We start from the raw sequence: 16,106 nt of genomic DNA, 5'->3' as shown, positions 1-16,106 counted from the left end.
CCACCCTCCCTCCGCCCGCTTTCTGAAAGCTGCCCCAAAGCACGCTCTATATTCTGTCTGTAGTCTTGGTGGTCAATCGAGGTGCAATGATTAATCGATTAATCGATCAACAACTAAATTAATCTGGAATTGTTTTTGATCATCGATTAATCTTTTAATGACCGTTTTTGACCAAAAATTGTCCGAATGCTTAAAATGTCATCTTCTCAACTGTAAGTATCCAATTTCTGTAGTCCTCGGTGAAAGCGCACTGATTATCTTTTGTTGTGTTCAACCAAAATAAAACATCTTCCTTTGGAAAACAACTATCAGCATTGTCGTCAAATTTGGGGACATATTTGGAAATCATGTCATATTATTGAATAAAAAGATGAAAATTAAACTGCTTTTTAAAAATCGCAATTCATCAATCAATCAACAAAATAATCAACAGATTAATGCATTCTTAAAATAATCACACAGTAGAAGCCCAAACCTTCAAACTCTGACCATGCTAACTCACAGTGCAGCTATTTGATATGCTCACCACCCTCATGCGGAGTTACTCCACGACTTGGCAGCTAGCCTTGGTGAAGATCCACCACTTTGCCCTGTGGAGAAACCCAAAAGCGAAACCAGCTACACTTTTAGTGCGGATCAGCCTCAGCTTCTGAGAAGCAGCACATGCTCGAATGTTTGGTGAAGTAGTTGACGCATTCCTTTTGGGGCATCTGTCCGCTGCATGTGCCACATACACGGATCGGCGACAAGTGAAACGACAGTCTGTTCATTCGCTATTTTTCTGGGCGTTCCTTTTTGTATTTTACATCTTGTCGCAACATCCTCAAAACAGGTTGAGCTACGTGAGCTTTAAATGATTAAAAAAAGAAAAAAAACAGTGACAAAAATCGCATCACAACTTCTTTAACGTTTGCTTGCTGTTGGTGTGGGAGCATCGTCGCGTGGAACTTAATATTCCGCATGCTTGCGTTTCCTTTTTCTACACGGCTTTCCATCTGCAGATGACATTCACACAGAAAATTGACTCGGAATTAACACTTTGGCCCCGGAATACTAAAATCTCCACGTTCATAATCGTCTCATTTGACGCCGCTGTTTTAAAAAAAAAAAAACTCATTTCAGTGTGGATTAAAAACAAAACCGACATGTTTATACTCTATTCAATCAATGCTTTTGCATCCGCAGCAAATGTGTCCATTTTTGTTGGGAGTTTCTGCTAATCACTTATTACAAGATGAGTTCTAGAAAATGGCCCGAGGAAAGGAAAAAAAAAATGTAATCACCCAAAGCAAGTCAATAAAAGTCGAACTGCTGGGAGGAGACTTTTGCCATTATGTAGTTTGCCGCATCGCCTCTGTGTCAAAGCAGAACGTGATCAAGTGCGTGGTGGGCGCTTTTGCGCAGGTAACTCCACGCGCTGATGAAGCCATTCATCCCCAATCACGCTCTTCCCGTCTGTCTCTCTTGTTTACGCAGTTCTCTTTCCCGAGACGTCCGCCGCGACATGAGGCCTGCGGCAGGTAAGGACGCCTTCGCTTCAATTTCGTGCCGCGCATCACCTCGCCTTTTTTTAAGGGTTCCGTGTGAAGGGGCCAAGTGAAAAATGTCAAGTGATATCAAATCAATCGAGTCGAGTCTGGACTACAACTCGAGCGGGAGAGGAGGGGGTCGGCAGTGGGGAGGGGCGGAGAGGCTCGACGACATCTAGCAAAGTGACTGAAAGGGGAGCGGGAGAGTAACTGGCACTGATGGGACCAGACTGGGACTGCGCGGGGCCCGGCGAGCCTGATTGATAGAGCGTGATGAGACTGTCATGGAGCAACGGCGTTGGCAAAATAGGCGGCGGGACGGTCTATGAGCGGCGAGATCGAGCGGGAGAAACGCATTGGAGAACACGTGACGGATGATGCCGGCAAATATCATGATGGGATTTGGGCTGCTCGCTGCTTCTACCCGGGTGAAACTTGGCACGAGGGCTCAGAGACGATTTGTTCACCGTCCTGCTAACCACAGCTGGAAAATTAGAGAAAAATAATCAATCGTAATTGTTTTGATTGAGCTCGAAATGAACCAAAAGATGATTCATTGATTTCAAAACGTAGTTCTTCAAGTACCAAAACTCAACTCCTCATGCACATTCATCACGTTCGTCACAACACCTTATTCTTGAACACTATTCTTTTTGTCAAGTTCGGAATGACCTTGCGGGCGGCCCGGTGGTCCAGTGGTTAGCCCGTCAACCTCGCAGTGCAGAGATCGTGAGTTCGATTCCGGCTCCGGCTTTCCTGTGTGGAGTTTGCATGTTCTCCCCGGGCCTGCGTGGGTTTTCTCCGGGTACTCCGGTTTCCTCCCACATTCCAAAAACACGCATGGCAGGCTGATTGAACACTCAAAATTGTCCCTAGGTTTGAGTGTGAGCGCAAAAAGTAAAAGTAAAAATAAAAATGTTTAACTGTGAAACTGAACTGGACTGAGCCAGTGACTCTAAAACATGTTGCGAATCCCTGCACGATTGAATGCAACCGTTTTTATGCTCCTTGTTCATTTCAGTGTGGATTAAAAACAAAACCGACATGTTTATACTCTATTCAATCAATGCTTTTGCATCCGCAGCAAATGTGTCCATTTTTGTTGGGAGTTTCTGCTAATCACTTATTACAAGATGAGTTCTAGAAAATGGCCCGAGGAAAGGAAAAAAAAAATGTAATCACCCAAAGCAAGTCAATAAAAGTCGAACTGCTGGGAGGAGACTTTTGCCATTATGTAGTTTGCCGCATCGCCTCTGTGTCAAAGCAGAACGTGATCAAGTGCGTGGTGGGCGCTTTTGCGCAGGTAACTCCACGCGCTGATGAAGCCATTCATCCCCAATCACGCTCTTCCCGTCTGTCTCTCTTGTTTACGCAGTTCTCTTCCCCGAGACGTCCGCCGCGACATGAGGCCTGCGGCAGGTAAGGACGCCTTCGCTTCAATTTCGTGCCGCGCATCACCTCGCCTTTTTTTAAGGGTTCCGTGTGAAGGGGCCAAGTGAAAAATGTCAAGTGATATCAAATCAATCGAGTCGAGTCTGGACTACAACTCGAGCGGGAGAGGAGGGGGTCGGCAGTGGGGAGGGGCGGAGAGGCTCGACGACATCTAGCAAAGTGACTGAAAGGGGAGCGGGAGAGTAACTGGCACTGATGGGACCAGACTGGGACTGCGCGGGGCCCGGCGAGCCTGATTGATAGAGCGTGATGAGACTGTCATGGAGCAACGGCGTTGGCAAAATAGGCGGCGGGACGGTCTATGAGCGGCGAGATCGAGCGGGAGAAACGCATTGGAGAACACGTGACGGATGATGCCGGCAAATATCATGAGGGGATTTGGGCTGCTCGCTGCTTCTACCCGGGTGAAACTTGGCACGAGGGCTCAGAGACGATTTGTTCACCGTCCTGCTAACCACAGCTGGAAAATTAGAGAAAAATAATCAATCGTAATTGTTTTGATTGAGCTCGAAATGAACCAAAAGATGATTCATTGATTTCAAAACGTAGTTCTTCAAGTACCAAAACTCAACTCCTCATGCACATTCATCACGTTCGTCACAACACCTTATTCTTGAACGCTATTCTTTTTGTCAAGTTCGGAATGACCTTGCGGGCGGCCCGGTGGTCCAGTGGTTAGCCCGTCAACCTCGCAGTGCAGAGATCGTGAGTTCGATTCCGGCTCCGGCTTTCCTGTGTGGAGTTTGCATGTTCTCCCCGGGCCTGCGTGGGTTTTCTCCGGGTACTCCGGTTTCCTCCCACATTCCAAAAACACGCATGGCAGGCTGATTGAACACTCAAAAGTGTCCCTAGGTTTGAGTGTGAGCGCAAAAAGTAAAAGTAAAAATAAAAATGTTTAACTGTGAAACTGAACTGGACTGAGCCAGTGACTCTAAAACATGTTGCGAATCCCTGCACGATTGAATGCAACCGTTTTTATGCTCCTTGTTGGCCACGAATGCCGTAAATACTCACAGCATCTGTTGGGCACACGGCAATAGAACTTGCGGACACATGGAATGCTTGGAAGGCCCAAACTGTTGGGGATTCAACAGTTCGTGATGTCTGGCTCGATAATGGATGCCAAATTTTTATGATAGTGGACGCGTCCTTGGCAGAGGAGAGCAGAGAGGCCGACTGGGCAAAATTATCCTTTCGCGCAGCACAAAGAGCGGGAAGTGGGTCCGATGGCCATGTGACTAAAAGGCAACTCAACCAGGTGAAATGAGCAATTCTCATTCAGGGACAGCTAGTGGACAAAAGATGCTGCGTGTGAAATGCCTGCTCACTTTGGCAGATCAATGCACTTTTTCCCTGAGTGCACTGCAGGCGAGGTAGTTTTCCGTGTGTGTGTGCTTGTGTGCGTGTGTCTCACTCCATGGACACATTTAATATTTGCCATGGCTGCCGCCAGTGAGCGCCCGCTGAAGCAAAATAGGCAAACGCTTTGCATAAACTCAAAAGACGAGCAGTGTCATTACCTACTCCCACCGGATATGAAACTGCTCAGCATATGAAGTGCACAATATGCACAATATTGGTCATATTTAAAAGCCTGCTGGTGCTAAAATGAAGCTCATGTTGACACGGTTTGGGGGACACTTACTGTATAGTCTATTCATGAAGCACAATGGAAAGCTGACTGATTTCATAAAGGATTGTTCTACAACAAATAAAGCCAATAGCATATTCCATTATTTCTGGATAATAACCCGCTACTTTTTTTTTTGTCCCAGACTGCAAACCCTTTGGCGTTAAATGTAACGTGGTTTATATATGATTAATATATATTTAGTCATATTTAGGAATTAAGGGTTAAGTTCAGCAACAAATGGGCCTGCTTCGTTCCACACAAATCTGTAAGTTGCACCGCCATCTAGTGGACAAGCCTTTCATTGTTCTGCAGGGCACTATACTTTTTTTTTGTCCCAGACTGCAAACCCTTTGGCGTTAAATGTAACGTGGTTTATATATGATTAATATATATTTAGTCATATTTAGGAATTAAGGGTTAAGTTCAGCAACAAATGGGCCTGCTTCGTTCCACACAAATCTGTAAGTTGCACCGCCATCTAGTGGACAAGCCTTTCATTGTTCTGCAGGGCACTATACATCACTGGTATAGATAGAGTAGTAGTAGTAGTATATCATGATACGAACAGTTAATTGAAATTCTGCTGCTTTGACCACGCTAAGACCGGTTTGTTGGCGAATGGCGGTCAATCTGTGAAGGGAAAAGATAGCACAAAATGTATAATAAACTCAACCAAACAAATAGCTCTTTGGATTTTTTAGTTCAAGTCGAATGGAAGCAGTCTGAGCAGAAAGTGAACAGCGGGCTGTAGATTCTCGTCACACATCAAAGTGTGAATGATCGGGTTGCAAGCATTCCCGCTGTGAAATGTCAAAAGTGTCCATTTTCCTCGAGCCAGTACAAAGAACCGCGGCTGGCGCATTGCGCAGTAAACAACTGTAAAAGACAGCCAGTGAGGCGGCAACCACACATTTTTTTTTCTCCCTTTTGCGCATTACAGTCGAAGTAAGTGGCCAAAGAGTGCCTGGGTGTCAAGTCGAGGAAAAAAAAAAAAAGTCGATTGCATTTTGGCAGACACATAATAACAGCTGTTAAATGCGGGTGAAGTGCGGTGAGCTTGTGCGTCTGGAACAAACACAGCCGACAAGATAGGCGGACAAAACGACTGTTGTTGCATCACCTGCTGGAATAACAGCGATGGTCTGCTCGGATAATAAGAACTAGCCCTCACGAATAACGTGTCAAAAACATTCTCTGAATGAGTATGCATGTAAAAAAGCCCAACTGAAGAATTCAAGTCCGTTCGAATTCAATCACACAAACCAATTAAACAAGTATGTGATCTTTGATAAGGCGAAGAATCTGTGCACATTCTAATCCGACTCTTGCAATGAATGGAAACAAGGCTAATTAATCATTAGATTTTCTTTAGAATCAAGATTTCCTTTTCGGAAATCTTCATCGTTGACTAGCTCATGGTGGAATTAATAGTAATCAAGCAAAAATAATTCAAGACATACACATAGCAAAAACTAAAAAAAAAAAAAGTAAAAATATAAGAGATTAAATTCAATAAAAATATAAACACATGATGTATACATATAAAGCATAATAAACATATCACAGATGTACTACTTTTGGATGCAGTAATTTTTTTTTTGTGGAAAAGTCTGACTTTTATGAGGAAGCGTGTGTGTGTGTGTGTGTGTGTGTGTGTGTGTGTGTGTGTGAGAATATATATGGAGAGAGAGAGAGAGAGAGAGAGAGAGAGAGAGAGAGACTCTCTCACACACACACACACACACACACACACACACACACACACACACCTAACATACGGTTCGGCTTCATACGGTGGACATCACACTGTGAAAATTATTTGGGGGCAGGGGGTCACACAGTTTGACGGGCCTGGAAATAGACCAAGCCATTCGGGGAAATCAAAACATTTTCTTGAAATTCCTGATGGCCAGCACACCTCTGTCTGTAGTGCACACACAGACATATGTATATACAGACAGTGGATCTATGATGGAGCCTTGTGGCACTCCCATATTGTACACAATAACCTGAAAATTAACCACCAGCAGAAGACATCTGCAACGGTCACTTGCGTGAGCTGGTCGAGAACATTTCTGTCTAGACTCAAGAGGGAAAAGAGGACAAATAATTTTGTGCAGTTTATTTAGGAGACTACGATCTTGACAGTCGAGACTGCCTATTTGATTTAATTACAAGAGAAGCGTCAGGGACTTTAGCATCCCCAATTGGATTCTGAACTATAACGCTCGCATGCTAATGCCTTAGCCTGACTCCTAATAAACAACAGGTAAAAGTGGGCTTAATAAAATGACGAGAAGCTGTGAAATGTGATTCCGAGGGGCCTGGAACGACAGGCGAATCAGCTGTCTCGGAGCTGTGCTTTTTCATTCGGATGTTCTCATTTGTATCCGCACCTGTGTCATTCACAGCCTTACGTCTTAACCTAATTTCATGGTCTGCGGGTCTGGATGGATGACTCTGCCGCCGCTTGTACACTGAAGGGAGGGGAGTGAGCGAGACAGCGCCATGACTGTGTGAAGGTGTGCACAGAAACGATCGCCAAAGAAAAAGCAAAAAGGATGTGCCGCCGCAGCAGCTATCGAATTGTAATGCCTGCCGGATATTAACCTTTTAAGTTCTTTTCTGTTCTCAAAATACGTCGAGCTCTTGCGAATGATGGATCAGAGGAACGATCAGAGGTGGAAGCCATTTCACGCGAAGCAAGTGTTATTGTAATACGTGAGCTGAAAGGTGCATGAACCTCTTTCAACACCTGGAGTCGACCTTTAAAAATCTCATTAAAAGCGACTCAAATGGATTTGGATAACACTCGTGTGAATGGGCTCAATTTGCAGCCAATTATACCGGAAAGGCGAAAAACTGATGACAACTACAAAAAAAACCCAAAAACCATACATCATTTATACTGTTTTCTTGCAACCTGATTGTCTTTGGGTGCCTATCCATAATCCCACCTGGTGGCATTCGTTGTGTGTTTTGATCCAAAGTTGTCTTTGATCAGTGATCCCAAACGACTGTGTCGTGGCACATTGGTGTTCTGTGAGAGATCATCAGAGGTGCGCCAAGAAAAATATCCATTTACCAATGCCTACATTCTGAGCCTTATGCTCGCAATATTCTGGTCTTTTCACATTTGGTTAAACTGCAAATCATCGGCAACTGGTCTTTTGCCCTCCCTTACATTTGGATTTTGGCCTGTTTTACTGCCTCTTCTCCCCTGGTTTTGTCTCCAGTTCCAATGCTTTAATGTTTTAAGCAAGGAATGAACACCGATTGTTCAGCAACGTGTTGGCTAACAATATAACACAACTCATGCATCATATTCCCTGTGTAGAAAAAGGAATATTACTAATATTACTGCCGCACTGGTGAGCTCAGACAAGAGTTGAGAGATTTAGAATTCCATTTGAAGACGAGGTCACAGTACGTTTGGCTTCTGCGACAAGGCAAAGGACTGCTTGGAGCTCAAGTTGGATTCATAACGCTTCAATGAACATTATATTCATGTAGCAGTCTTATACTGCCACCAGGTGGCAATTGTAGACACAACAGAAAATGCAGCATTCAATTGATATTTTAGGACATTTAGTTTCGTTTATTTTTTTATTAACTGATGCCATTACTGTGTACGTTTGAAGTAAAATTTTATGGGGTGCTTTTTTTTCCCTCATTAAAATATACATTACGTATTTTTTAAATTGGATTTACATTCATTCCAAGAGGAAAAGAATGATATGATATACAAGTGTTTTGAGTTGCAAGCATGGTCACGGAACACATTGAACTCATATGTGACTTTGGAACTAGTGTATCTTGTTCAGACCAAAAGGAAAAAGTTGCTTCACTGCCCAGAAATATTAAATTCTGTGTAAGATATTAAAGCTATTATGAATATGCTAATATTCCCTTTTTTTTAAAATGCAGACTCACCCCCACCCCACAATCTAATGACAGAGGAACCACTTATGCAGATATGTAATTACTGTTATATTAATGCTATATCGCGCTCTGTTGCCTGGTGACAGATGTCACCCAAAATAGATGCCTTCTATGTCAGGATTCGATGACCGTGAACGCCACGGCTTGAATTAGCCAATTGTGGAAAAGCCGCATGGGTGCGTTCGCTTCGGCTAACGCCCTTGGATCATTCACACCACAAGCATAAGTGGTTAGCATGCAGTTATTTCCTCCCCCCAAAAAATGTAAATACAGTGGAGAGAGCAACCCGGGTCAGATTTTGATTGTTTGATTGATTGATTGAGTTATAATGTGGAACAAAAATAAAGGTGAACCAGAGAGCATTGATAACATTATCGCAGTTATTAATATGTTTATTTATTTATTACCTTGGGACGGTGCACATTAATCAACACAACAATGTAAATGCGCTGGACTTAGCATAAATGCTAAGTTAGCATCAATTAACCACCCATTGCCTTATTTAAGATAATCGTTTTCAGCATTTGCAGACAAGGTTTTTTTTTTTAAATCGAAATGGTTCCTACATATAATGCAGAGTTCCCCTTATTGCAGTCGTTTGATCTTCTGACTGATCTTTCTCGACCTGCAGAATATTCAGTTCTGTGACAATATAATAACTAAACCTAGAAAGATAAAATGAAAAGCTCTACATTTTTTTTTTTTTTTTTGCACCAGGAAAAAAAAAAAAAAATTCTGGCGTTTTGGTAACTTTGACGGTAGTATTTTTTTGCTCTTGTTTTTGTGCCACCTCAAACAATAAAACAATAAATAGCCAATTCTTTCCTCAATGATCGTTGTGACAAGCCGGAATCCACCACCTAATCTCTATCTGTTTGAGAACCATAAGGTGGAGATAAAAGTGCAGTGTCAGTGCACCCCATTTCCCATTTCAACTCAAAATCTTTGCGGATTTCAAATTCAAAGTGATGCAACATCGCCATCTACAGGCACCTGTTAGTCATTAGAGTGATTTTCAGCCGAGACCCTCATCCATGTCGACTCACTGAAAAACCTCCTTGACAAATATATTCATCCATGGCAGTCAACGGTTGGATTCGAGTTGACGTCCATGGCAGTGAGTAGATTAAGTATATTTGAGACTTTTTTATGTAAGGAGTTTAACCCTTTCAGGGAGAGCAGTTACTACATTGGACTTCTTGACATGTTATCAGGATGCAGGGTGCAGGAAAGGGTTCAGCAGTACTTCATTGATGAAAGTATCTCTGCCACCGTACTTCAATATGACTGTAAGAAACTTCTGCAACCTCTCATTATTTAAGTTCAACATCCCACATGTTTTCAGAAGATGAATTAGTTTGTTTCCTCTCGCAGTTCTGGTCAACCTGTTGGGACAACCATAAACCACAGAAACCACGGGCGCTTTAATGTCAGCACTCCGTCTCAGTTGTTAACAAGCCGTGGCGAGTGCGGCGGAAGCGACTCAACTCTCCCAGCGAGTCCCACAAGTGCACTGCAGTCACTGATCGCGCTAAAACACTGCGCGGTATTAATTACTGTTTGTAAACAATGCACTTTGCGGAGATTATCGCACGTGCTCAGCATCCGCCGCCGCGCTAATTCTCGCCAGTGATTAAGCAGTGAGGCAAAGACAGCTGCTCAAGATGAGTTCATTGGCATGTTTAATGAATTGCGCTCGAGAAAATGATTCAATCATTACTTTGATTAATTCTCCACGTGCCGGATAATGCTTCAAACGTCTGCTAGGTGTGTCAATAGCAGTGCAAACTGGCGAAATGAGGCTGACCCTTTTTAGATTTATCAGGAAATAATGTGGCCATTTATTATTCTGACGGTATGGTTGGCGATCGCAATTGCTAATGCTCGCTTAGGAGGAAAACACCACAAGGTGAGGTCAGCGGAATATTTTGATTAACACGCTGTCACCCTCAACTCCTTGAAGGAAAAACAGAACCAATTGAGTGCCGGTCAATTTCGAGCATTCTGACGCCGTTTTCAAGGCTCACAGAATATTGTGGTTTTTGTAAACACAGAGACTACCAAATGGAAGATTAGACTCTCTTCTTCCACCACAAAAAAAAAAAAAAAGGTTTTCTAGCTAGTTTCTTTTTCCTCCCAAATCACCTGGCTTCCTGTATTTTACGCACAACAGTGACTTTGATGCTTTAATAATTTTTCTGCTTTCATATTTGAACAGTCCTTTTCTTCGATAAAATACCAAAAACACAATTTAAAAATAATCACCAGGGTAATAAATTCGCACTTGATAAACGTTAAATATTTGCAAACTATTTAAGTTGTAGTAGTAGTAGTAGTTAGTAGTGTGTGTCCATGTGTGCATGAGCTTGTCTGTGTATGTGTATGCACATGCATTATGTCATCACTTTTAAATTTAAAAAATATTTCCTTAATTATGTGACACACTTTGTTGTAGAATTAACAGGATCAATCACAAGCTGCTTGTAACAACCGAATTTCCTGGGATCCACCAAGTTAAACAGCTTCCGCATTCCATAATCCAAAAGAGAGCCAGCCATTTGTTGGCCATAGTTAGTTTTATCATTTATTTTTTAACATTCCCGGCTTGATGATCAAATTCAAGCTGGTCAAGACTTTTGTCTGCCCATTCCCATTTAAAAAAAAAAAAAAAGACAATTTCGGTCATTGGCGCTCCATGTTGGGCTTCACGTTGCTGATCTTTCATGTCCATGGTGCTCAAGCAGTTCAATTTCCCCTTTGCGCATCAGCCGTGCTTGGTGGCTCGCATGTTGTGAGACTGTGCTTTTTCTTCGCCCCCTCAGACACGCCGACGAGTGGCAAACATCTAACGGGAGCAAGGCAAAATCATTTGTGAGAGATCTTGTCAAACAGATTAATCCCCCACCCTGAGCCTCGGGGTTCTGGACCGTTTTCCTGTCATGCTGCTTTGCCAGGCTCCCTCTTGATAATACCCCAAAGATAAAATTAATTGTGCAGGGAGATGTGGGATGGGGAGCATCCAAAAGGACCTTGAGCAAGCCGTGAAATGCTCTCCCATTCTCACTCGCTCTCTCTGCATGTGAAAACACTGAAACCTGAGAATGCGTCACGAGCGTGACACGTTGCAAGGCGGTTGTTGTCCACTTTGTGCGGATATTTGCAAACCTTTCCAAGAGTTGCAAAATGTGGAAGGATTCGAATAATAGTTGTTCCACCAAATGCCTTTTTTTTTCATCAGCTTAACAACTTGAGGAATTGCAGAAAGTGGAAGTGAAACAAGCTAGTGACCACCCCTTTGTTCGAGCTTTCACTCATCACTGTCACTAAAGCTCTTCTCACGTTGGCAACCACAATCAAGAGAGGCGGTATGAGCAGCGGCTCATTTGCATGAAATGGGACCACCTCCTCAAAACACAATTTCTCCTCGAAATCATTTTTCTCTATTTCACAACACAGCCTCGTAGCAAGAGCCTTAAGAGACAAGGTAGAAGCTAATGACAGGACCTTTGGGGGGGGGGGGGCATTGAAAATTAAGCCCAAGGGCCGGTTCAAAGGGGGGGGGCAGCTTCTGTTCAGCGAGCTCTGCTAATCACGCCGCTCGGAAGCCCAAGCGGCTGACGGCATAATTCATAAAGTCGCCGAGGGCCGTGTCAAACATCGGCCTGAAAGCAGATGACTTTTCTGCAAGTGACGGAGCAAACAATGTACCGAACGATGATTCACCTGCCGCCCTCTGCGGCTGTGTCGCTCCCCAGCATCCGTGTGTGTGTGTGTGTGTGTGTGTGTGTGTGTGTGTGTGTGTGTGTGTGTGTGTGTGTGTGTGTGTGTGTGTGTATATATATACACATATATATATATATTTTTTTTTTAAATCCATTTGAAAGCTCTCCACTGACATACGGTACATCACTCATTGTGAAATACCTGCGAGAGATCAAGTCGGCAGGATAATAGCTGGGGAGACGATGCGCTTTGCTGCCCCGTGACAGGCATTTCCAATTAGACGAGGTAAATAAATAGTGGCTCGTCCGATTGTGGGATTCATCAGTCTATCGTGCCTTAAATCAGATCACAGATTTGGAATCCTCATTCATGGCGGTGGTGGGGGCACTATGATGTTCTGGCACGACAATTACACTTGGGAACACAATTTTTGTTGATTTCAATCTGACAGCTTTTTTTTTAAACTAGTTTTTGGGTGCGGAATTCAAAACTGATCTGAGTTTTTCCCGATCATAAGTTTTTCAGCGACAGGATCCCCATTTTCTTCAAACAATGTGAAATAAATATGTATGTTTGTAAATAAAACACTAAGTTGGAAAAGTTACAGGCTTTGAAAACAAAACAAACCAAAAAAATGGATGGAGGCAGGAGGAGCAGGGTGGACTGAACAAAATGCATTCACAAAAAAAAATACTCGCGGGAGTACTTTGGAAACACTAACTCAAATGCACAAATTCCTGAAAAATCACATGAAAACCAAAAGCAACAAACAAACAACAAAAAAAAAAAAAGGATGACACAATGATCTGACTGAAACTGACAGAACCCAGGGAACTGAATACAAACAAAGTGACGAGACAACAAGAAACACCTGGACAAGACACAAAGGATGGAGGGAGCTGATTGGTTAACACAAGGTACCCGGATAACAAAAACAGGTGGAGACAAAAAAGGCACATGAGAGAACAAAACCAAATGTAATCCAAACAAAAATAAAATCATAACACCACGGAACTTAAAACGGTATGCCCATGTTTAAAAGGTCAAGTCAAAAGTGACACCATATATCTGTAAAAGGTGCACTGGATTATAAAGCGCCGTGTCGGCATTTGGGAAGATTGAATTCTTTTAAGTGCGCCTTATAGTGCGGAAAATGTGGGATTGATAAAAACGGTTTGCTTTAGTGTTGTCTTTTCCTCCCCTCTGCTTTACTGGGGTACCTTCGTATTGAAATATGCCAGCGAGTTTGTTTTCGTTTCCTGAATCAAGTCTGCAATCATATGAAAAGACAAAGGGTGGGGGTGGGGGGGGCATTAAAAAGTGTTGTGCGACATGACACCGTTGTTGTGTTTGTAAAAGCGTGAATGAACAACAACAAAAATAACATTTAATTTGAAGAAAACTTTATTACTCGGGTTTTATGAATCATTTGGGAGCCCTCGAAAATCAGCCCCCCAAAATCCAATTTTTCTACGTGTGGGTGGGCGGTCAGGGGGTCTCACAGGCGAAGCCATCCAGCCTACATCAGGCACAGCTGGTTGCGAGGGAGCGCAGGTGTAACAAACAAGTCGCCTCTGGCCTTTAAAGCTCGCCCATGTGCTAATGATTGGAACCCGCCTCGCCGAGTCTCGCCATCCCCAAAATCCAACCAAATGTGCTCCTTCTGTGTCACAATGCACCCGAAGCCAACCAGCGCGCCGTTGCAATCAGCCAGACACAGCTGGCTACCTGCACCTCTGTAGATTAGTTCCTGTATTGCCTTTTTCAATTAACTCCAGCCAACATTATCAGAACGCATCGTGATTGTGAATAACTTCCAAAGGGGGGGGCGGAATAGCCCCCTTTTTTTTTTTTGTAAATAAAGTGACATGACTCATTAATGTGATGAATGGCTGTGCAATTCCCTCAGAGCCTTCCTTCAAGCCTCCCCCCCCCCCACCTCCTCCCCGTGGGCTAATTCCAGGGAAAGAAAAGGGCGAGCGCTTAAAACCTGCGCCTCAAAGTGCTGAAGCAAGCAAGGCCACCAGCCAAACGGTCCCTTTTTTCAACTGTTGACGCTCCCAAGGACCCATCTCGCAGTTCACAGCAAATCATTAACTTCACCCCGGCCACAGCCACTCGCCGTTGTAGAGAGATGATGGTGAGGGGAGGGGACACTCCAATAGGGGTGGGTGGAGGTGGGGGGGTGAGAAAAAAAAAAAGGTCATTGGCAGCCGTAAAGGCTAAATAAACTGTATTATTGTCTTTGGAATGCACGGGATGACCACTGACAGATCTGCCTGGAGAACACAAGGATTCCAGATAGTAAAGGAGGGAAGCGATACAACGTCAAAACATGGGAGTTTCTGGTAGCGCACAATGTCGCAACAATCGAATTGAATGCTTCACTCGCCATGGTTTCCGTGGCAACCAAGCTCTTTACGACTATTTATCTTAATGTGACGCAGGCTTACGCAAGATGTATCGCTACCACCAGATGGTGATTCTCAAAAAAAAATGACACCCAGAACTATGACAAGTTCTCAAACATCTATCCATCCATCCATTTTCTGATCCGTTTTATTCTCACAAGGGTGGTGGGGCATGCTGGAGCCTATCCCAGCTGTCTTCGGGCAGTAGGCGGGGGACACCCTGAACCGGTTGCCAGCCAATCGCAGGGCACACACAGACAAACAACCATCCGTGTTCACAATCACACTTGGGGACAATTTTGAGTGTTCCATGTATGTTTTTGGAATGTGGTAGGAAACTGGAATACCCGGAAAAAACCCACACAGCCACGGGAAAGACACGGAGCAATGAAATAAATGACTTCCACAAGAATGAAAATCAACAGAGAACAATACTTTTTTAAAACAACAAAAAGAACCTACACTGGAGAACAATAAAATACTGTATAACAGTGCTCAACAACATCTACAAGTTGAACAATGAAACATAAGATGAACTACTTTCAGATGAATCACAAACTACACGTAAAATGATGGAGGAAAAAAAATCATTGAAAAACCCCACAATGAATGAAAGACCATTGGTTTAAACCACTTCGAGAGCAATTGAGGAACATTAAAAAAAATATATATATATATATATATTAGGTGACAGTAAAAGTCTCCTGGTTCTTTGAAATCCCTGCATAGAATCGCGTCCCTTCTTTTGGAAGGTCACACAGGACAAGTGACTTGAGGAAAGGCCTCCGTTTCCTCGACGGCTCGTGTTTTTACAATGAGGCTCAAGTTGAAGTGGCACTTGGGTTCACTTGATTTTGAGTCCCGTGCACTGCCGTGAGGCAAATGTGTGAGGTCCTTTCAGGTAACAGGAGGAAGAAAAAAGAACAAAAATCCGCATTCAATGCCTGGTCTTCAGTTTAAGCCAGGATTGCTCTCAAGTTACCATGCCCCACGACAGCATCATGTCTACACATATATACTCGAGAGCACCTCTGGGTTTGCCTCGGCAAACGAGGACACACCATATTCCCTACTTCTTACCTTTGCCAATTTGCTCCCGGGAGGCCCACAGCCCTTGTCTTTATTACGGGAGTTCCTCATTGATCAATCACTGTCAGGGTAGAGAAGGCTGCTCTGTAATTGCTCGGTGTTCTAATCATGAGTGACGCCCCCCCCAACCCCTCCTCTGTCGCAGGTCTCAGCAGAGAGAATGTTCCTTGACTTTCACACTGAACACCTCAAGGTAGGCTTTTTTTTTTTCCTTTATGCACACTATTTCCTGGGGTTATCTTTCAAAATGGTCTTTGAGTGAAGCTTAGTTAAGGCATTCGAGGTCGGGTAGAAGCCCGGAATTGAATGGCAGAGGACTTTGTGAAA

The 16,106-nt window shown here is 43.5% G+C and overlaps 1 protein-coding gene across 5 annotated transcripts in view; it reads left to right on the top strand.

Annotated features, from left to right (window-relative positions):
* LOC109520337 (receptor-type tyrosine-protein phosphatase delta-like) overlaps positions 1 to 16,106 on the top strand; it is a 227,093-nt gene that overhangs the window by 97,532 nt on the left and 113,455 nt on the right. For 2 of the 5 annotated variants that reach the window (XR_002169157.1, XR_002169156.1), the window contains exons 7-8: positions 1,477 to 1,520; positions 15,925 to 15,972. The gene's annotated coding sequence lies outside the window, so the exon portion shown is untranslated. Of the gene's footprint in view, positions 1 to 1,476; positions 1,521 to 2,904; positions 2,949 to 15,924; positions 15,973 to 16,106 lie in introns of all 5 variants that reach the window. The other 3 variants (XR_002169158.1, XR_002169159.1, XR_002169160.1) reach the window with 3 other exon arrangements.

This window comes from Hippocampus comes, unplaced genomic scaffold (assembly GCF_001891065.2).
Source record: "Hippocampus comes isolate QL1 unplaced genomic scaffold, H_comes_QL1_v1.1 scaffold143, whole genome shotgun sequence".
NCBI lineage: Eukaryota > Metazoa > Chordata > Actinopteri > Syngnathiformes > Syngnathidae > Hippocampus > Hippocampus comes.
Note: the sequence above shows the minus strand (reverse complement) of the source record. Positions and strands in the feature narration are given on the sequence as shown.